This window comes from Ambystoma mexicanum, chromosome 2p, assembly GCF_040938575.1.
Source record: "Ambystoma mexicanum isolate Mex_15411 chromosome 2p, UKY_AmexF1_1, whole genome shotgun sequence".
Lineage (NCBI taxonomy): Eukaryota > Metazoa > Chordata > Amphibia > Caudata > Ambystomatidae > Ambystoma > Ambystoma mexicanum.
This window is the reverse complement of record NC_090923.1, coordinates 580,338,825-580,358,544: the sequence shown is the minus strand read 5'-3', so window position 1 is coordinate 580,358,544 and position 19,720 is coordinate 580,338,825.

The window sequence follows — 19,720 nt, the reverse complement described above, 5'->3', positions numbered from 1 at the left end:
CTTGGCGTTTGCTGTTTGCCAGCCCTGTGAAATGGTCCAGGGTTAGCGCAGCCCTATGCGATTATTTGGGGATTTTAAAGGCTTTTCCTTGCGTGAGGGCGTTCTTGGGGGCGTAACTGGCGCTGCTGCAGGGTCGCTGCGCCACGCTGCGCCACGGCTGGTTTTGGATGCGAAAATCCATGAATACGCTGTGCGTGGAAATCGATTTTAGCGCACGTGGCTGGCGCAAACATTCGCACGGGCACGCTGTGCGCCAGTCGCGTGCGCCACTTTTGTGCGAATTTCTATGAATTACCCTGTAGATTTCTTACATTGGAATGATGTATTGATATCCTTTTGATATCATGGAAGGTGCTTTTGCAAATAGGCCCAGAAATGTAGGCTAATGAATGTCCGTTTAGTCCTGTGTATTTCCACACTGGACAAATATCCATATTTTGCAGCACTTTCATTTTACTTTTGTCTTTACCTTTTACATATTGATTGAGTAACTGATGTAAAGATTCGAACGCTTTGTTTGGAATGGTACACATTGATGTGCATGGCCATTTGTATACTGGACGGTGTAGTTCTGCTTAATCGAGAGGTAATTCTGAGTTTTCAGGGAATACATTTGTAAGCAGTGTTTCTTGTTCCATGATGGTAGTATTGATTTTCTCATACCCTCGTCCACTGCTGTGGATGGCAATTGTGTTTGTTTGATTTTGTTTGTATGCTTCTTCATTAAAATATGGTTCTGTGGTTGTTGTGTGACTCCATTCACTACCACAAACATGTAAGAAATTATTTTTGTTCACATTCCGTTTATTGCTGAGTTTCTTTTGTAGTTTAGTACTTAGTTTTGTTAGTGTTTTCATCCTATTTAACACTAATATAAACAACTTCCTTTTGAGAAGGATTGCACTGTCCACGAGAGCTTGTAGGATTAACTTTCTACGGTAGGTTTTAAGGGGTGAGGAGGATTTTGGTCCTCTTCTTAGTAGATTCTGAAGGATTCTGTGACAAAACATTTTTGATAAAATACTTTTTTTTTCGGTAGTTGAAGCTTCGGTAGTTGAAGCTTCCTTTGTTTTTCTAACCAACTGCATTAGCTGGTTTGTTCCAACATTCTCTACAAACTCTACAACAGGTGGATGCTTACATTGGGCACTCTTATTTTTATGTGCTCTACCTTTGCGTTCCTTTCTATGGAGTTGCTTTTTGGTAGGCATTCTTTGGTGTCTGCTGAAAACAAAGGTATACATTGGTCTGTTGTCCAATGTCTGTGTGCTGTGTGCATGAGTCTGATGGGGAAGCTCTTTGTCATGGTGTGTCGATGTTCATTGGACTCTTGCAATGATTTGGTAAGGCTACTTTATTGTTTGTATACTACTACAATGTGCTTCAGATGAGAACGCAAAGTGGGCTACTTGAAAACCATTATTAATAAACGAATTGTCATAAACTTGCAACTTGCAACAGCAACTTCTTTTCTAAATCTAAACTTCTAAAGATTACGTATGTTATTTGAGTTCCGAACACACAGGGATTTGTGAGCCATTCTGCCTGTTATTTATTGTTCAATAAATGGATATTTGTAGGTAGAATGGTTAAGAAATCAATGTTTGCTTTGGCGCCCAAAATAAACAAATAACCCACACAGCCTCTTTGAGGAGTAGTTACAATATAAAGGTAGTAGTGTACTTACTTTTTTTACAAAATAACCAGGTTTCTTCGGATATGTCATCTGCAGTGTAGATGCTGTTGATTCTCAGGAGAGTAGTCTTCACTGCAGTGCAAAAAAACAAAATCAATTACTTTGTGTGTTTACAGCAGGTTATGATACTGCACACATTAATTGTGCTTCTTTTGTCACAGCATTCTACTTCCATATTTCAACCCAGTGCACGTGTGCATTTCACTTCACTCTTTGCAGTCTTTGCATGGTATTTGCAATATGGTACTTGAAAGTCCTTCAAAATTGCTAACAATTTTAAGTTTATGGAAATGCCTTGTTTTTTACACGGTGTACTATGTATAGGAGAGAGGTTTGTAAGCAATAGGGCACAGTAGTAGATGGGGAAAAATGTTCTACTTGCAAATTAAAAGGACGATGCCGAGAAATCGGGAGACCCTTAGAGGGAGATGTCACCATAGCAATCGGGAGCGCTTACTTTTCTCATACGATTACATTGCAAGTAGCATTACTGTAGCCCGTACACAGTACACAACTCTGACATTTTCACATACAAAATTGAGTTCCGCCCTAAATAGGCATGCGTGCAACGTATGTATAGGTTATGCGGAAGACAGTAAGCAGTCGTGTAGTTAGTCAATGATAAATCGGACATCTTGCACTTAAAAGGGGGAGCGTTGGTATGTATTGCCTATGCACATTTAGCAGCATTCATTTGTCTAAATTAAATCATAAGGGTTGCGCATGTTCTCTGGTTACAATATACATACCTGTATTCTATACTCATGCATGTGTGCATGCATGGAGCTGTACGTAGAAATGTGCAATACTTGCACAGTAGCTTGTGAAGTAGGTGCTTTGCAATGATATGCGACTTCCATTCAGAATCATCGACAGTAATTTTGAAGTGTACAATGTTGATGACGGCGTTAGAATTAGCAATGTTCGAAGCGATTGGTGGATTGTTTAATTCTTCTTAATTGTGTCCAATGAGGGACTCGACTGGCTACTGCTGTGGAAAGAGTGGAAGGACTGGGTAAGAGTTACGTGCCGCACGTAGGCACCGATTGTCCGCAGGTAGGGCGTGTCACATACGGGTTTCTACAGCCAATCAGATGTTCACATTACTCTTTTGTGTCGAAAGACAGTGCGTACACTGAAGATGGCAGAGGTGGAGAGGGTCAGGGTTTTGATGCTTGGAGACATTTTTGTGCATGGCTTACAACACTAGGCCGAGAGTAGGCATGTGGCACACCATTTTGATGTGAAAGGAGTGGAGGTGGTGTGGAGCGCTGACACTGATGCCAATGCTGCAGCAATTCTACAAGTTTGCAGAGACATGCGTACAATGACCACACCTCATGTGGTCATTTTGCACTACGGTGCTTCCCATTTCGGATACGTGAGTTCACGTACTTTGTTGGCAGATTTGGCACAGTTGGCTGAAGCACTCATGACCATCTTCCCAACAACGAAAGTCATTTTTTTCTGCTTTACTCCCTAGAGTAAAATGGGACAACATTTCTATTTTCTGTCCAGATCAAAGTATTGGGAGGTGTATCATCAATCGCGGCATGCGTGCATTCATGTTACGAGTTGATATATTTTTCTGCAGCCACAATAACATTGCTTCAAGCAATGCAGATTATTTTGAAGCAGATGGTGTTGCGCTATCTTCTTTGGGAAATGCGATGTTCTTTTGGAACCTAAGGCTTGCTTTAGAGAAGGTTCTGTAATGGTTGTAGGATTAAAGCAAGGACATAAAATACAAAAAAATAAATAAAATAACAGATGCCTGTACGGTATCTGACCAAAAATAAAAAAAACGGCTCTTTTTAGAGCCCACCTTAAAGGGGAAAAAGGGGAATAACACTTTAATGTACCGTTGTCACGCTCTGATCCTATACATGTCCATGAACATGGCAGTACTTTGCAGCCAGCGCATATCGCCAACAGGGATTCAGGGGTGGAGACGCATGCAAATGAGAATGAGCGGAGCTAGGGATTGGTCCATAAAGTTCAGTAGGTGTGTTCTGAGCGGCACACTTTAGTAAGACCATCTTCTCCCTGATAGGAGACCACACAGCCATGGCTTTCCATGCTCGAAAACAGATTATCTCGATTTTGGGAGACTCATGTATACATTGGTTGAAGGTGCATGCAGAAAGCTGCAGTTTATCTGCAGATCTCGGATTTCCTCATGTGGAAGTGCACTGGCATGGCGTGCGTGGCATGAGGTGGCTGGATTTGGTTCCTCTCTTTACTGACAGAGCGTCCTCCAGATATACTTATCATTCATTGCGGAGGAAACAGTTTAAGCCATGTCTCTGGAATTTCTTTGCAATTTGCAATGAAGGAAGGACTTGAGAAGCTCATGGACATGTTTCCAAATTGTCAAATACTTTTTTCCCGTATTGCACTAAGACAAATATGGCTGCATTCCTGTGCTTTTGGTCCACAAATGGAGAAAGCGAAACGCAATGTGAATAAGGCTGTTTCTGCCTTTTAAAGAGATGTTGGCATGTTCTCCTTCCACAATGAAAACATTTTGTTTCGCAGCTCTTTCATTTTCCGCAGAGATGGAGTCCACCTCACATATGCTGGCAATCAGATTTTTCTTCGCAATGTACAAAATGCATTGCAACCTCTTTTGAATTCACACTAACCTATCTGACAATCCGTTTTCTCCAATCCACAGTTTTTGACCCACACAACACACCACCGAAAGGCTCTTTCCAGAGCGACCATTTACTCCCAGCGTACACTTCATTGTGTTTGCTCCGCTCGCACCCTCCCTTTTTTCCCTGACGACTATCTGCAAACTTTTCCATCACTCCGCGGGGGTCGACGGCCGTCACTTCATAGTTCTATCTTTAAACTGAGAAAGGCAGCTCTGAAAAGAGCCTTTTCTGTAATTTTTGTTGTTTTCACGTTTATTGCTTCACAGCACAGGATACACTAGGAGAAGAGGCCAAAGGAGGGTAAGGAAGGGACACAAGCCACGGGGATAAGAAAGGGCAAGTGAACAGAGAAAGATATAGGGTGGGCTTTATTTAGGTAAGGAGCAGATCTTCTGGAGCTCTGTGATTGTAGCCTCAAAAGCACTTCGAAAACGTTCCCCCCTGCAGAGTACTGCATCACAATACTTACACACTATTGTCACCTTTGAAAGGAGAGGGTCAACAGCATTGCGAATGGCTTTGTGAGGCAGCTGGAGGGAGGCGCTCCCCAACTGGAGTGTCTCCTGTGGTGGGAGGATCGGACACGGAGGATGCTGTGGAGGAACTCAATCGACTACGCTATTTACATAGCACCACCTTGCGAATGTCCGCAGTGTGGAACGAAGGGAGGTGTTGCTTCATGGTTGTCGTACCAAAGCTGTACGAACCAAAGTCTCCCGCGACTCAGCACCACCTCGCACTGGTTACACTTCACCAGGGTCGGACGTGCTTTTGGTACGTTCCCATAAACGGAAAACAACCGCCACACCCACGACTCCCGGCGAGTGCTCCTAGTGCCGAGTTCCTCCACTTCATTCTCTTCCTCCTCTTCTTCCTCGCTCTCTACATCCTCACCAATATATCTCTCTGCAGGCCCTTGGGGAGGTGGTGGTGGTGGCGGATTTGGGGGTGGTGCAGAGGCTAATGAACCAACAGCAGCCATGGAAGCCATACCGATTAGTTTCCTTTTTGTCACTACAGTAGTAAAGGCAGCACACCTCAATCTGCTATAGCTAGAAGGATAATGAAGATGCACTCGGGGGTGTGGCCATTTGTAGGGGTGGATGGGTGTGCCTCCTGACCGTCTTCATCCCTGCAAAGCGGTACAAAAATTTTACATACCAAGTCCTCAGGTCAGCTATTGTCTGGGATATGTGAAATTATATTTTTACACTCTACAATACTTTGCCTTGTGTCTACAAGTTCTTTTGGACTGTTGGGGAGGCACACAAACTGCGCAAATTAGTCCACACGCTCAGCGTGGGTGCGGTCACATGATGACTCCCTGAACACATCCGCGCCAGAAATGGGAATCCGCTGGACAGCAAATGCAGAGTACCAAACGTGCGCATGTGCGAAAGTGTCCTATGGACAGGTTCTCAAACTAATTCAAAGTGCGACACAAGTGAGACGGACAGTTAGGGACAGGCGCGATGTTCGCTATACTTATGGTTGTACTGCGCATGTGCATACATGATATGTTCACTGTACGGACAGTTCCAGTGTCCTTAGGACAACTCCATTTTGTTTGCCTACGAACTTGCCGGCCAACGCGCCTATTCTACGGAAGGCACCATTTTGGCTGCGCCTGATACGGACAGGTATACTGTCCTCACACACTCCCATTTTGCTCATTTACAGCCATCCCGGACATCTGGTGTGTTCTACGAACATGTTTCATCTTGTTTACAATGGTACGACGAGGTATAATGACCTTAGGATGCCCCTTTCTGTTTATGTATGCACAACTTCAACAGATGGTGCAGTCAAACATCAAGTCCATCTTACTTGACATTAGTAAGGGTAGGTGTTTGTGATGTCATCTCTGATGTGCTGGGTGTTAGTCTTAGCAATGCGTGCAGATGGTGCGAGTTGTGGTTGCTTAGCTTACCATAATGGGGGAATGAGCAGTGTTTTTTGGTTTCGCTGTGAAGTATAACATTCCTTTAACAAAGTTTTTTTACTGAATGTACATGTATATATATATGGCAGGGAACAAAAACAAAGGGGCTAAACATGTGACGTCGTCAGTGATGTAATCAGTGACATTTGAGATGACATCTTTCATAGTCTGGGTTAGTGTTAGCAGTGCACAGGGGCGGTGGCAGGTTTGGGGTCTTAGGTTACCATAACTGTCAAATTTCAGGGGTTTTAATTTGAACCATAAAGGGGAGGTTGAAATTATTTTTTTAGTGAACTGCACAAGTTTTTGGTAGGGCAACTTAACCATAACGTCCCCTCAACAAAGTTCTTTTTGTATTGAATATATATATATATCCGGAAAAAGGAGGAGAAGGTGAACCGCACTCCTGCGGGCCAATTGCAAGTGGCAAGCTCCAAAAGTCGCAGAAAAAACAAGGAAACACTGTGTAGTTGATACAGATGTTTTTTTAATGTTTAAAAAAAGGGCAAAGTTGTACAGAAAATATTAAGTACAGCAGGCAACAACATAAAGACAGAGAGAGGCAGGACGCCGTGGTGCACGACCTGCAACACAATGCGTTTCGCGCTACACTGAGCGCTTGATCACGTGAGGAAAGAGAGGAGGTGGCTAGTATAAATATAAACAATGCAGATGGTCCTACTATTCTGTCAGTTGACTCTGTTAAGGCCAGGCAATTAATGAAAACACTGGCGGCCATGATGGAATGGAGTAAAGTGGATGAGTGCCCAAAAAAGACAGAAATAAACCCCCAATAAGGGTAAAACAAAGGATAAAACCACAGACTTAAATGCATAGTGCACAAATACTGCTACATGTGTATGACAATACGGCAAGAAAAAAATATATATGCATAAATCCGTATAGTGTTAAAGTCAACAAAACATGTCAGAGTACTATATGTAGATATATATATATATACACAGTCATTAATAAGAGCAAGTATAAGAACAGAATGTGGCAAGATAATTCCAGATTTCAAAAAGACATGCACACAATGGAACAAACAAAATTAATTTTATATATATATATATATTATCAGGGTAATTCATAGAATTTCGCACAAAAGTGGCGCACGCGGCTGGCGCACAGTGTCCCCGTGCGATACACTGCGCCAGCCGCGTGCGATAAAATCCATTTCATCGCACAGCGTATTCATGGATTTTAGCCTCCAAAACCAGCCGTGGTGCAGTGTGGCGCAGCGACCCTGCAGCAGCGCCAGTTACGCCCCCAAGAACGCCCTCGCGCAAGGAAAAGCTATCAAAATCCCCAATTCATCGCAAATGTCTGCGCTAACCCTGGACCAGTTTACAGGACTGCCAAACAGCAAATGCCGGAACGTGTATTTCAGGGGTGCGCAGGAATTTCCACACGCGATTGTCCTGGGTACGTGTGTTCCAGGGGTGCGCGGGAAGTTTCATACGCGAATTCAGCAGGGTACGTGTATTTCAGTGGTGCGCGGGAAGTTCCACATGCGATTGTCCTGGGTACGTGTATTCCAGGGGTGCGCTGGAAGTATCACATGGAAATTCAGCAGGGTACGTGTATTTCAGGGGTGCGCAGGAAGTTTCACACGCGATTCCATCAGGGCATGTGTATTTCAGGGGTGCGCGGGAAGTTTCACACGCGAATTCAGCAGGGTACGTGTATTTCAGGGGTGTGCGGGAAGTTCCACACGTGATTGTCCTGGGTATGTGTATTCCAGGGGTGCGTGGGAAGTATCACACGCAAATTCAGCAGGGTATGTGCATTTCAGGGGTGCGCGGGAAGTTTCACACGCGATTCCATCAGGGCACGTGTATTTCAAGGGGGCCCATGAAGTTTCACACGCAAATTCAGCAGGGTACGTGTCTTTCAGGGGTGCGCGGGAAGTTCCACACGCGATCGTCCTGGGGACGTGTATTCCAGGGGTGTGCGGGAAGTTTCACACGCGAACTCAGCAGGGTACATGTATTTCAGGGGTGCGCGGGAAGTTTCACACGCAAATTCAGCAGGGTACATGTATTTCAGGGGTACGCGGGAAGTTCCACAGGCGATTGTCCTAGGTATGTGTATTCCAGGGGTGTGCGGGAAGTTTCACATGCAAATTCAGCAGGGTACATGTATTTCAGGGATGCGCCGGAAGTTTCACACGCAAATTCAGCAGGGTACGTGTCTTTCAGGGGTGCGCGGGAAGTTCCACACGCGATTGTCCTGGGTACGTGTATTCCAGGGGTGCGCAGGAAGTATCACACGCAAATTCAGCAGGGTACGTGTATTTCAGGGTTGAGTGGGAAGTTTCACATGCGATTCCATCAGGGCACGTGTATTTCAGGGGTGCGCGTGAAGTTTCACACGCAAAATCAGCAGGGTACGTGTCTTTCAGGGGTGCGCGGGAAGGTCCACAGGCGATCGTCCTGGGTACGTGTATTACAGGGGTGCGCGGGAAGTATCACACGCAAATCCAGCAGGGTACATGTATTTCAGGGGTGCGCGGGGAGTACTACACGTGAATTAGCCGTGTGGGTCCTCCCAGGTGTTCCCTCCATGGCCCCTGCAGGCAGCCCACACCACAGGGGACTACCCTGCACCCCTGCTCATGTCCCGCAGGCAGCCCATCCACCATGGGCATGCCCCCCATCCCAGCCACATGTCACCTTGCACTACTGATCAACAACGCATGTCTCCCAGCACCCTCACCCCCCAGCACTGTGGGGCACCTGCCAGCAGGCCCCCACTCATGTCCAACTCATGTCCTCCTGCACCCCCACCCCCCAGCATCCAGGGGCACCCTCCACCAGGCGCCCACTCATGTTCAACTCATGTCCCCCTGCACCCCCCCGCATCCAGGGGCACCCTCCACAAGGCCCCCATTTATGTCCAACTCATGTCTCCCAGCACCCCCACCCCCCCGCAGTGCAGGGCACCCTCCACCATGCCCCCACTAATGTCTCCCAGCACCCCCACCCCCCAGCAGGGCAGGACACCCTCCACCATGCCCCCACTCATGTCTCCCAGCACCCCCACCCCCCGTAGTGCAGGGCACCCTCCACCATGCCCCCACTCATGTCTCCCAGCACCCCCCCAGCAGTGCAGGGCACCCTCCACCATGCCCCCACTCATTTCTTCCAGCACCCCCACCCCCCTGCAGTGCAGGGCACCCTCCACCATGCCCCCACTCATGTCTCCCAACACCCCCACCCCCCAGCAGTGCAGGGGCACCCTCCACCAGGCCCCCACTCATGTCTCCCAGCACCCCCACCCCCCAGCAGTGCAGGGCACCCTCCACCATGCCCCCACTCATGTCTCCCAGCACCCCCACCCCCAAGCAGTACAGGGCACCCTCCATCAGGCCCCCACTCATGTCTCCCTGCACCCCCACCCCCCAGCAGTGCAGGGGCACCCTCCACCAGGCCCCCACTCATGTCCAACTCATGTCCCCCTGCAACCCCACTCCCCAGCAGTGCAGGGGCACCCTCCACCAGGCCCCCACTCATGTCTCCCAGCACTCCCACCCCCCAGCAGTGCAGGGCACCCTCCACCATGCCCCCACTCATGTCTCCCAGCACCCCCACCCCCCAGCAGTGCAGGGCACCCTCCACCATGCCCCCACTCATGACTCCCAGCACCCCCACCCCCCCCAGCACTGTGGGGCACCTGCCAGCAGGCCCCCACTCATGTCCAACTCATGTCCCTCTGCACCCCCCACCCCCAGCATCTAGGGGCACCCTCCACCAGGCCCCACTCATGTCTCCCAGCACCCCCACCCCCCAGCAGTGCAGGGGCACCCTCCACCAGGCCCCCACTCATGTCCAACTCATGTCTCCCAGCACCCCCACCCCCCTGCAGTGCAGGGCATCCTCCACCATGCCCCCACTCATGTCTCCCAGCACCCCCACCCCCCAGCAGTGCAGGGCACCCTCCACCAGGTCCCCACTCATGTCTCCCAGCACCCCCACCCCCAGCAGTGCAGGGCACCCTCCACCATGCCCCCACTCATGTCTCCCAGCACCCCCAGCCCCCAGTAGTGCAGGGGCACCCTCCACCAGGCCCCGACTCATGTCCCCCAGCCAACACATCATCAGAATCTAGATCCCTGGCCCTTATGGGCTGCCTCCACATGCCAAACACCCACCCAAGTATTGCATCCACCCACTTAGAAATGCCAATTACATGATACAACCCCAATGGCAAGTATGTAAATGAACACATGTCCCTCACATACACACAATGGGTGTCAGTGAATGTCAAAACCCATATCATGACATGCACGAAACCAATGAGATGCTACTACACATTGAAGTTTGATGAAGAAAATGTATTAAAAGCAACATAAATGGATTCAAAAATAAACAAACGACAATGGGAATTAAAAACAAAAAGCAGCATGTCCGTAAAATAATGTAAAACCACAAATCATAATCCAAAGGTTTATGTTCAAAAAAGTAAATCCAAAGGATAATCAAAACCGAAAACCATTGCTCCATGGGTAAATTCCAAATAAAAAAATAAAATCCAACAGTCAACTATATACAGCTTAACCAATCCAGGGTCCATGATCCCAACAGAAGAAATGAAACCTATCTAATAATACTACCTAATTAAGAAAATATATAAAAAAAAATGTGATCCATTGTCCAAAAGGTCTAAAAAAAAACAAAAAAAAAAAAGGAAACCTAACACTAACTACGTAACTATTTACAAGGGCAGCGGGCTAGTACGATGGCTCACTTCGGGATGTTCCGGGCCAGGGCATCATCGAACTCCTGCTCAATGTCCCGGAGGCGGTCCTCCTCCACGGCCCCGAGGGTCCGCAGGGCCGACAACATGTTCTCCTCCAACTCCCTGCGGATTGCCTCGAGGCACTCGGCCCGCCTCAGGGCCCTCCGCATGGAGTTCTCCGCCCTGACCATCGTGAGCCGTGCCTCTTCCGCCCGCTGCTGCTCCGCATCTATGGCGTGGCCCAACCGCTGCCACACGGAAGACACTTCCCGTCCTGGGTCCTCCTGCCCTCCGGCCGATGCCTGCCCCTCCGATGTCAAAGGCCCCGAGCCATCATGGCTCCCACCTCGTTGCTGCTGCTGCTGTGCCTGTGCCAGTGCCCTGGCTCCTGCTGCCTGCACATCCTCCACCGGCTGGGGTGCAGTCGTTGATGTGGCCACCCCTGCTGGACGTCCGACTCCCGACTGTGGCAGGGATGTGTCCTCCACCAGCCTGGCCGCACCGTCAGAGGCAGCTCCACAGGGCACCCAGGTGACAAATGGGTGGAAAGATGGCACGGAGGACGACTGGCGCATAGGGTGTTCAGTTGAGGAGGGGGTCGGAACAAGCTCCAGCAAACGGAGGAATCCGGCCTGGGTGACCTGTCCCAGTAGGCCGACGTGGTCAACGAGCCATTCGAGATGACGTGCAGTCTCCTCATGAAAAGACTGGAGGTCACCTTGCATGGCCCGTTGACGCAACGCCACACCAGTCAGGACAGGCTCAACCCGTACCTGGATAGCCACGTCCGCAGGTAGGGGAAGGCCAGTTGTTGTAAGCTCATCCTCTGCCTGAAAACGGGTCTGGACGTAGGCATCCCTGCTGGTGCAAGATGATGCAGTGACAGGATCAGGGACAGGATTGCACACAGGTATCTCCACGGCAGCCTGTGCTACCTCCTGTCCCTGGTCCTGCACTGCACCACTAGCACCAGTGGAATCGCCACCTCCAGACCACGTCTCTGTCGCTTGTACGGCCTCCTCCTCCACCAAACACCCCACCAACCTGGATGACTCCGTGCCATCTTCCCTCGTTGGGCCCTGTGGGGTCTCAGCTGCCCCTTCTGCTGCCGAGGAGTCCAACTCCGACCTCCGCCTCTTGTACCTCCCCCCCGCAGCTGCCGCCTGGGACACGGCACCGGACTCCTCACTCCCAGACGAGATGACAACCTGGGAGGGGAGCCGGGCCTTGCGTCTCCGGCTGGCGGTGCAATCCCTGCCGCTGTGCTCCACAGCACCTTCTCCGCCCTCTTCATCAGTTGATGCTGCAGACAGGGAGAAATAAAACACAGGCATCAGGGCACTGTACAATGGACACATACACACATGACAGTTGTACATGAGTGGCATTTTGAAAACTCAGACATGGCATCACATTCGCCAACACACATGTCATTTCAACTCGCACACATGAGCCATACACAGCCATATTGCAACAGCCAGCACCATCCATACACATACAACAGCATGAGCAGGCAAAGGTGAGCCAGACATCACATGCAACACAGGGAGTGCACTACACATGCACACACACCACCACACCTGCATGCATGTGTACTACACCTCTGCCAACTGTCGCAGTGTTCAGATTGGCATCCATGTCACATCTGCCAATCAGGCTTCCACATCCCGCTGTCACATGCATCCATGTTGCATCACTGTTGCACCCTTGTCAAATACACACACACGCACATGTACACAATGCTGATACATGCAGCTGAAACCAACATCCATGTGTGACATCACGAACATGCCTACTTACATACACATTCATCCAAACCTGTGTGCCCACACATCTGCATTTGGCATGCAAGACTACACACACAAGCACCATCCATGTCTCACACATGAGAGCCCTCCCATGTGTTAGCCTCACGGCCCTGTACACCCCCCCCATACTTGGCCCCATAAAAACACATGTGCAACCTGCACACTACTGGCACACCACCACACGCACAGCTTACAATCATGATGCATGTACACTTACCGCTCGACTCCAGATGGGTCTGCCTCTCAAGGACCTGGACGTGGAGCGCTGGGGATATGCGTTCCAGGACCCTCATCTGATCATCCGACAAGTGGCCCCGGCGCCCCTTAACATTCGCTGCCTTCAAGAGGCGCCGGGCCTTGTTGAGGGTCCTGGACCTGAAGTCCTCCCAGCGCTTCTTGACATGATGGAATAGTCGGACTGCCACCACCTCCGCGTTGATGGCAGTTACGATGTCCGTCCAGATCCGAGTCCGTCCTTCCTTGTCGGCGTGCAAACTTCCGAAGAGGGCATCATAATGTCCCAGGACTTGCTCCACCAGGACACCAACTTCAGTGGCAGTGAAGCTGGTGCCCCTCTGCCTCTCTGGCCGGGGGTTGCCAGTGGTGCCAGATGTTGCATTGCCCGACATGACAACCCCAGAGGCAGGAGTGGGTGGGCAACTGGGTCCTGGGGCTGGTCTGTGGAGCGATGGAATCCCAGTCGGGAGTCTTCGGTTCCAGCAGAGGTGGTCACAGCAACAGCACCTCTGGCTGATGTGCAGGCAGCAAATGGAAGGGCACGTGGGCAGTAGGCAATCAGGCAGCAGCAGATGGCAGGTGGGAGCGTGCTCGGGGATCTGGGGGCAGTAATTCAGCCTTCTGGGCAGGAGCGTGGTCTTCCGTGTCCTTACGCGTGGCCAGCTTGATAAGGATTGATTTGGCACGTGAGAATCAAGCACGTCTGCGTGTAATTTGAGGAAAGGGCCTTAGCGCGTAAGCGCGTCAGCACACTTACGCGAATTCGTTGGCCCAAAGGCCCCCAGCATGTAGGCGCGTCTATGACGTTACGCGCACGTGCGTTTTCCATGGTGCGTCGAAAAAATAAGCACGTCAGAGTGTCATAGCATGCAATTGGTGGAAAGGGCCTCAGCGCATATGCGCATCTGTGACGTGCGTGCACGGGCGTTTCCCTATGACTGCACGTCAGAGTGTCAGCTCGTGTAATTGGAGGATAGGGCCTTAGCGCGTACACGCGGAAGTGATGCTGGACGTGTGGGCTTGTTTAAAAGGTACGTGTAGAACGCCATTTCCTTGTACGTGCTTTTTGTGGAGAGCGAGTGGGTGAAATCTGTACTTCTTGTCGGTGCACACGCGATTTACTTCACAGCGTTCCAAGTTCGTACTCCCTGTTACCTCTGACAGCTTTTTCTCTTTTTGTCTTTTTCCTGGGCCTGTTTCCTCAAACAGCGTTCACTTCTTCTGTTGTCCTGTCTCCTCAGACAGCATACAATTCTTCTTTTGGCGGGGGTGTTGCCAACGTGCACACGCGCATATTTTTCACGCGATTTTTCCTGGCAGACGGTGAGTCGCGCACGTATTTAACATCTGTGCTTGCCCCGTGCGTTGCGTACCCCTTCAGAGGTCAGTCTAGGCTGCGTGTGACACGCATACGTTCATTTTTGTGTTTCTGGGTGCCACAGCATAGTGCAGGTTTATTTTTCCACACACGTGGTCTAGGAGGGGTTGCGTGCACATTATCTCCCTTTTTTGGGGTGCCGGTGCGTTGCGTGACCCGTCATCTTCCCCCAGGGGTCACATACAGCCTTGCTAGAGCACTAGGGTACGAATTCCATCTAGTACCATACCCCTTTGACCCCCAATTGCCCAGGACAATAGTTTACTGCAACTCCCATACGCACAACAACATCAGTGCCATGGTTGGGAGGCGAGCATGCGGTAAGGGTGGCAAAGGTGGCCGAGCCAAAAGAGGTGGCCGTGGTGGATACGGTAGGGGACATGGCCAGGACTTGCAGGGTGCCCCTAGCCCCCCATGTGTGGGTGACCAGTCAGGGACACCCATGCCCCCCCCCTGGTTGAGGGTAACGTGGCTGACACCATCCCTGCTCAGCCCTTGTTGGACCAGCCCATTGTGGCACCAGACCTGGCACAGGGTGCCTCCATGGCTGACTTCTAGGTCAGCAGGTCTAGGCCACGTGTGGCGGTGCACGTTGGTGTCACCAGGCCATGTGGATGAGGGGCAGCTATGTCATCTGCTGCCCCGAGTAGGCAGGGTGGGGAGGCTGCAGGGGCAGCTGCGGCTCCCTCCACCCCAGCTCTGAGTCTCCCAGCCAGGACAGTGTCGGTCCCAGTCCATCCTGCTGACGTTGCCCCTGACTACATCACATTTCAGCTAATGCATGCACCAAGTCCCATGGTGAGTGTTCATTCCCACACTCCTAGTCCACAGTCCACTGGGGCTCCTGCCCCTAGTGTCCAGAGCGGCGTAGGAGGCTCAGGATCCCCACCACCTTCCAAGCGGAAGAGGAAGAGTCCAGTACAGGCTGAAGCCCCAGACACGGCTACACAGTCCGGCCCACCAAGGAAGCCCAGCTTCAATCAGGCCGAACTTGATGCACTTGTGGAGTATGTGTCCGCACATGACAGCGAAATGGTGATTACTGCAGGGTGCAAGACCACACCTGCACAATGTCAGGCACACTGGCAGACCATCGCAGACCTCATAAGTGCCCTTGGATTCGTGAGGCGCACAGCTAATGATTGCTACAAGCGCTGGAATGACCTGAAGCGCAGGGCAAAGAAAAAGCTGGCCTCAAGTCATGCCGCAACTCTAGTGACTGGAGGTGGGTCTCCAGCAGAGGACATAAAACTCACTCCACATGAGTATGTTGCTGGGACCTACGTCACGGAGGAACAGATCCAAGGCGTGGGAGACCTGCCAGATTACGAGGCATTGTCGGGTGAGTGCACATGCATGTGTGTGTCATCCATGTGCATGGTGTGTGTGTGAGGGCTTCTGATTGAGTGCCAGGTGAGGGTGTGTGTGCCTGAGTGGTTTGGGTCACCCATGTGCTTCATCCAATACATTCTGCGCACCAGGATGTGGGTATTGCAGTATCCCTTCTGGCAACAGTAGACATTCAGCCCAACCTCACGCCAGTTGCCCTTGAAGTGTCATCTTGCCACAACATAGTTGCGTATTATTCTGTGTTCATTCAGGCTGATTATTTGCATTCCACCACTTTCACTAGGCATTTCTCAGTCCTATTGTCACATGTGTGACATGGCTATGGTACATGCCATCTGTGTGATGTATGTGTATTGGACATGCCAATCACAGGCCAATGTTTGATGGCACTGCTAGCCAGCATGCAGTAAATGTGTTGGTCTTCCATCTTGCTGTCATCAATGTGTGCCATTTGCCTCCCCTTCATACGCAGTGATGGTGCATGCATGGGAGGGTTATAGTCATGTGGGACATGTGTCAATGAAGTACTGTTTCTGTTGCTTCTCAGCCCTAATTGTGTGCTATGGTGCTAATGTCTGTTCCCATTTCTTTTCATTCATGTCTTTGCAGGGGATGACACACTTGATACTGCTGGGGTTGTGGAGATGGTGCAGACCCAGGAGGGGTCTCAGGCCCGACCGGGCACCAGTGAGGGAAGTGGTGTGGTGGTGGGTGAGAACTCACACTTGCTGCAGACCATCATCTCAAGGGGTGTCTCTGGGTGCACCTCCTCCGAGCTCTATTCAGGTGTCGATTCGGATGATGAGACCTATGTGCGGTCGCAGGTAAGTATTTCTGGGAGGGATTCTGTACTGTCCAACCCACCTGCACCAGGGGTAGAACCCTCAATGGGGATGTCAGTGTTGGTAGGTCCGCCTTTGGTGGTTACGGATGCAGGGTCACACTCCGCAACATCTGATCCTGTTCCTGGGCCAGCAGATCAGAGGGGGAATGCAGTCCTGCAGCCTCAGGCAGTGCCGGCACAGCAAGGCGCAGTTCGCCTTGCCCCAGACAGGTGTGGTGCCCGCCGACGCGGTGGCTGTACGCCACCTGGCAATACCGCATGGGAGCAATCCATATACGGTATGGCAAACCAACAGGCAGCATCATCTGAGATGATGGCTCAGGCCATGGATAGGGTGGCCACTTCCATTGTCCCCCAAGAAAGGCTGATGGAACAACTACAGCAGGCAACAGACTCCATTTGCCAGTCACACAGGGAGGACATGTTGGTGTCCAATAGGGACAGGCGGGCGGCACTGGAGACTCTGCGGGAAGCCATTTCTATTGAGTCCCAGGGCCACAGGGAAGCCCTGAGGGTGGAACTCTGTCAGCTCAGGGTGACTCTTGTTGAGCTTGAGGCTTCAACTGACACGAGGACAGAACAGCAGCTGGAGCGGCTCACACGTACGCTCTCAGCTGAGATGCAGGCAACTAGGGAGGAGGTCCGGGCATCCCGTGAGTTGTTGCATGGGGACCTCCGCACGATTATCCTCCAGAACCAGACCTTCCACACCCGCATGCTTGCTGCCATGGAGGACCAGACTAGGGCTTTGCGTGGGCTGCCTCCTATAGTGCCACCACCTCCTGATTCAGCTGCAGAGGGTGAGGAGAGCGACAACAGCGAATCTCTCACAATAGGGTAGCCGTGCAGGCCATGAGCCCATGGAGGTGCTTTTTTCCGCAAGATCCACACAGGTGGGTTTTGGTGTGCACCCTGTCCTCGACCTCCTGGGTGGCCTCCCCCACCCCACCTGGCCCATTCATGGCCATTTTTGATTTTTGATTTTTGATTTTGGATTTTTGATTTTTGATTTTTGATTTTTTGGACAGTGTGTTGCCTTGTGTGGCTCCAGTGGGCATACGCTGTATTGCGGCTGGGCACATGCAGGCTTGCCCTGAATTTGGGTTAGATGCTTGGGTTTGTGTGACACACACCCCTCCTGCTTCCCGTTTCCATGGGCTTGCAAAGGGTGTGCCCAAGTGACATTGACTTACACAGTGACGTTGGACTCCCATTTGATGTGTGGGCAGTCTGTAGTCAATACTGTGTATACATTCCTAGTGCATATTGTTGTTGTATTGTACACTGCATGGTGTATTGATATGTGCCTCTGCATCCATCTCATCCTCCTAATTTGCAGGTCCATTTCTCATGTCTTCACAAGGCGGTCTACTTTGGAAATGGAGTCCATGTTGTAAGCAGTGCACCTACACTTTTGGGTGGCGCTAACACTGTACAGTTGGAAGTGTTCGAAGTGCTGGCATTATCAAGTAGTGAGACTACCAATTTTTTACATCCATACTGTTATGTTTATGGTAGGTTGGAGGTTGTGTAGGTGATTAGTATTATTGGTAAATATTTGGTAATGTGTGTTGTTGGTCCTGCATTACTGTGAGCATTTCATGTGTGGCCAGTTTCCATTAGGGACACTGTAGTTTGTGACACTTCTGTCATGTTGTGGGTATTAATTTGTTTGCTCTCACATAGCATGACATGCCATGGTGTGTTGTGTGGCGGTGCCGGGGAGGGGTTGGGTGACATGGCACTGTTCTCATGTTGTATTTAGCAAGTGGGTATTCATTTTTGCTGCATAGAAGTGTGTCTTTTGATGACACTGCATTGGTGGTGTTTGTGTAGGTAGGGATGCACACATTGTGACACTTCCAGGTGAAAAATCTCAGGCTGCTATGGTTCTGACAGTTGACTGTCCCTTAATTCATCAGAATTGTCAGATTGAGTTATCATTGATTGTCAGATGGCATGTGCCAGGGCTGTGTGCACTCCACAGGGGTGTGATTTCTATGTGAAGTAATTAGCCACCAGCTGCGTACGGGCTGCCTCACCCTGTGCCCTTTCCCCACCCATGCGCGGCGGGGCGTGCATGTGGTTGGGGATGTGGGGGCACCACCATGTCCACAGCCAAGCCCCGGCGTGTTGCAACATTGTGCAAGGTACATGCTGCCAGTATGATCCTGCACACCACTGGGGGAGCGTATAACAGCTGCCCGCCAGAACGGTCAAGGGAGCGAAAGCGTGACTTGAGCACTCCGAATGTGCGCTTCACTATGCCCCGGGTTGCAATATGGGCTGTGTTGTATCTTACCTCGGGAGGCGTGATGGGGTTCCGAATTGGGGTCATCATGTGGGTGCTCAGAGGGTAAGCACTGTCCCCTGGGGAGGTGGTGATGGGGATCATTAGTGGGGTAGTGACATTACTCTGTATCTGTCATGCATGCGGCATTTATACTCACCAAGCAGCCATGCATCGCCATGCCGCCCAGCTTCCATGTCCCAGTTTAGGGTTGACATCCTGTAAATGAAGCTGTCTTGGGTGGACCCTGGATAGTTGGCATATACTGAGGTGATGATTCCCTTGGCATCACATACTACCTGGACGTTGATGGAATGCCAGTGCTTGCGGTTTCGATAGATGTGCTCAGATGCCCTGGGGGACGTTGAGATATATGGGTGCCATCAATGGCACATAGCACTTTGGGGAATTGTGCCACCCTGTAGAAATTCTGGCTGACAGCCTGACTTTCTGCAGGTGTTCTGGGCAGGTATATGTGCCTGCGGACTGATGGGCGTGCAGTGATGATGGCCAACACCTGGTGTAGGTACCGTTACTGCGTGGCCTGTGACACCCCCCCCACTATGGCACTTGTCTGCTGAAATGATCCGGTATCCAAGAAGTGCAGTACATTGAGGACCTTCTCCAGGGGGCTCAGTGCTTGGGAGCACAGGGTGGGTGATGTGAGGTCATCCTCCCACTCACTGACCAGGTCGAGTATTATGTGAGGTGGAAACCTGTACCTCCCATACACCTGGTCATCAGGCATACCAAAAAGGCTGGTTCTAGGTGTGAA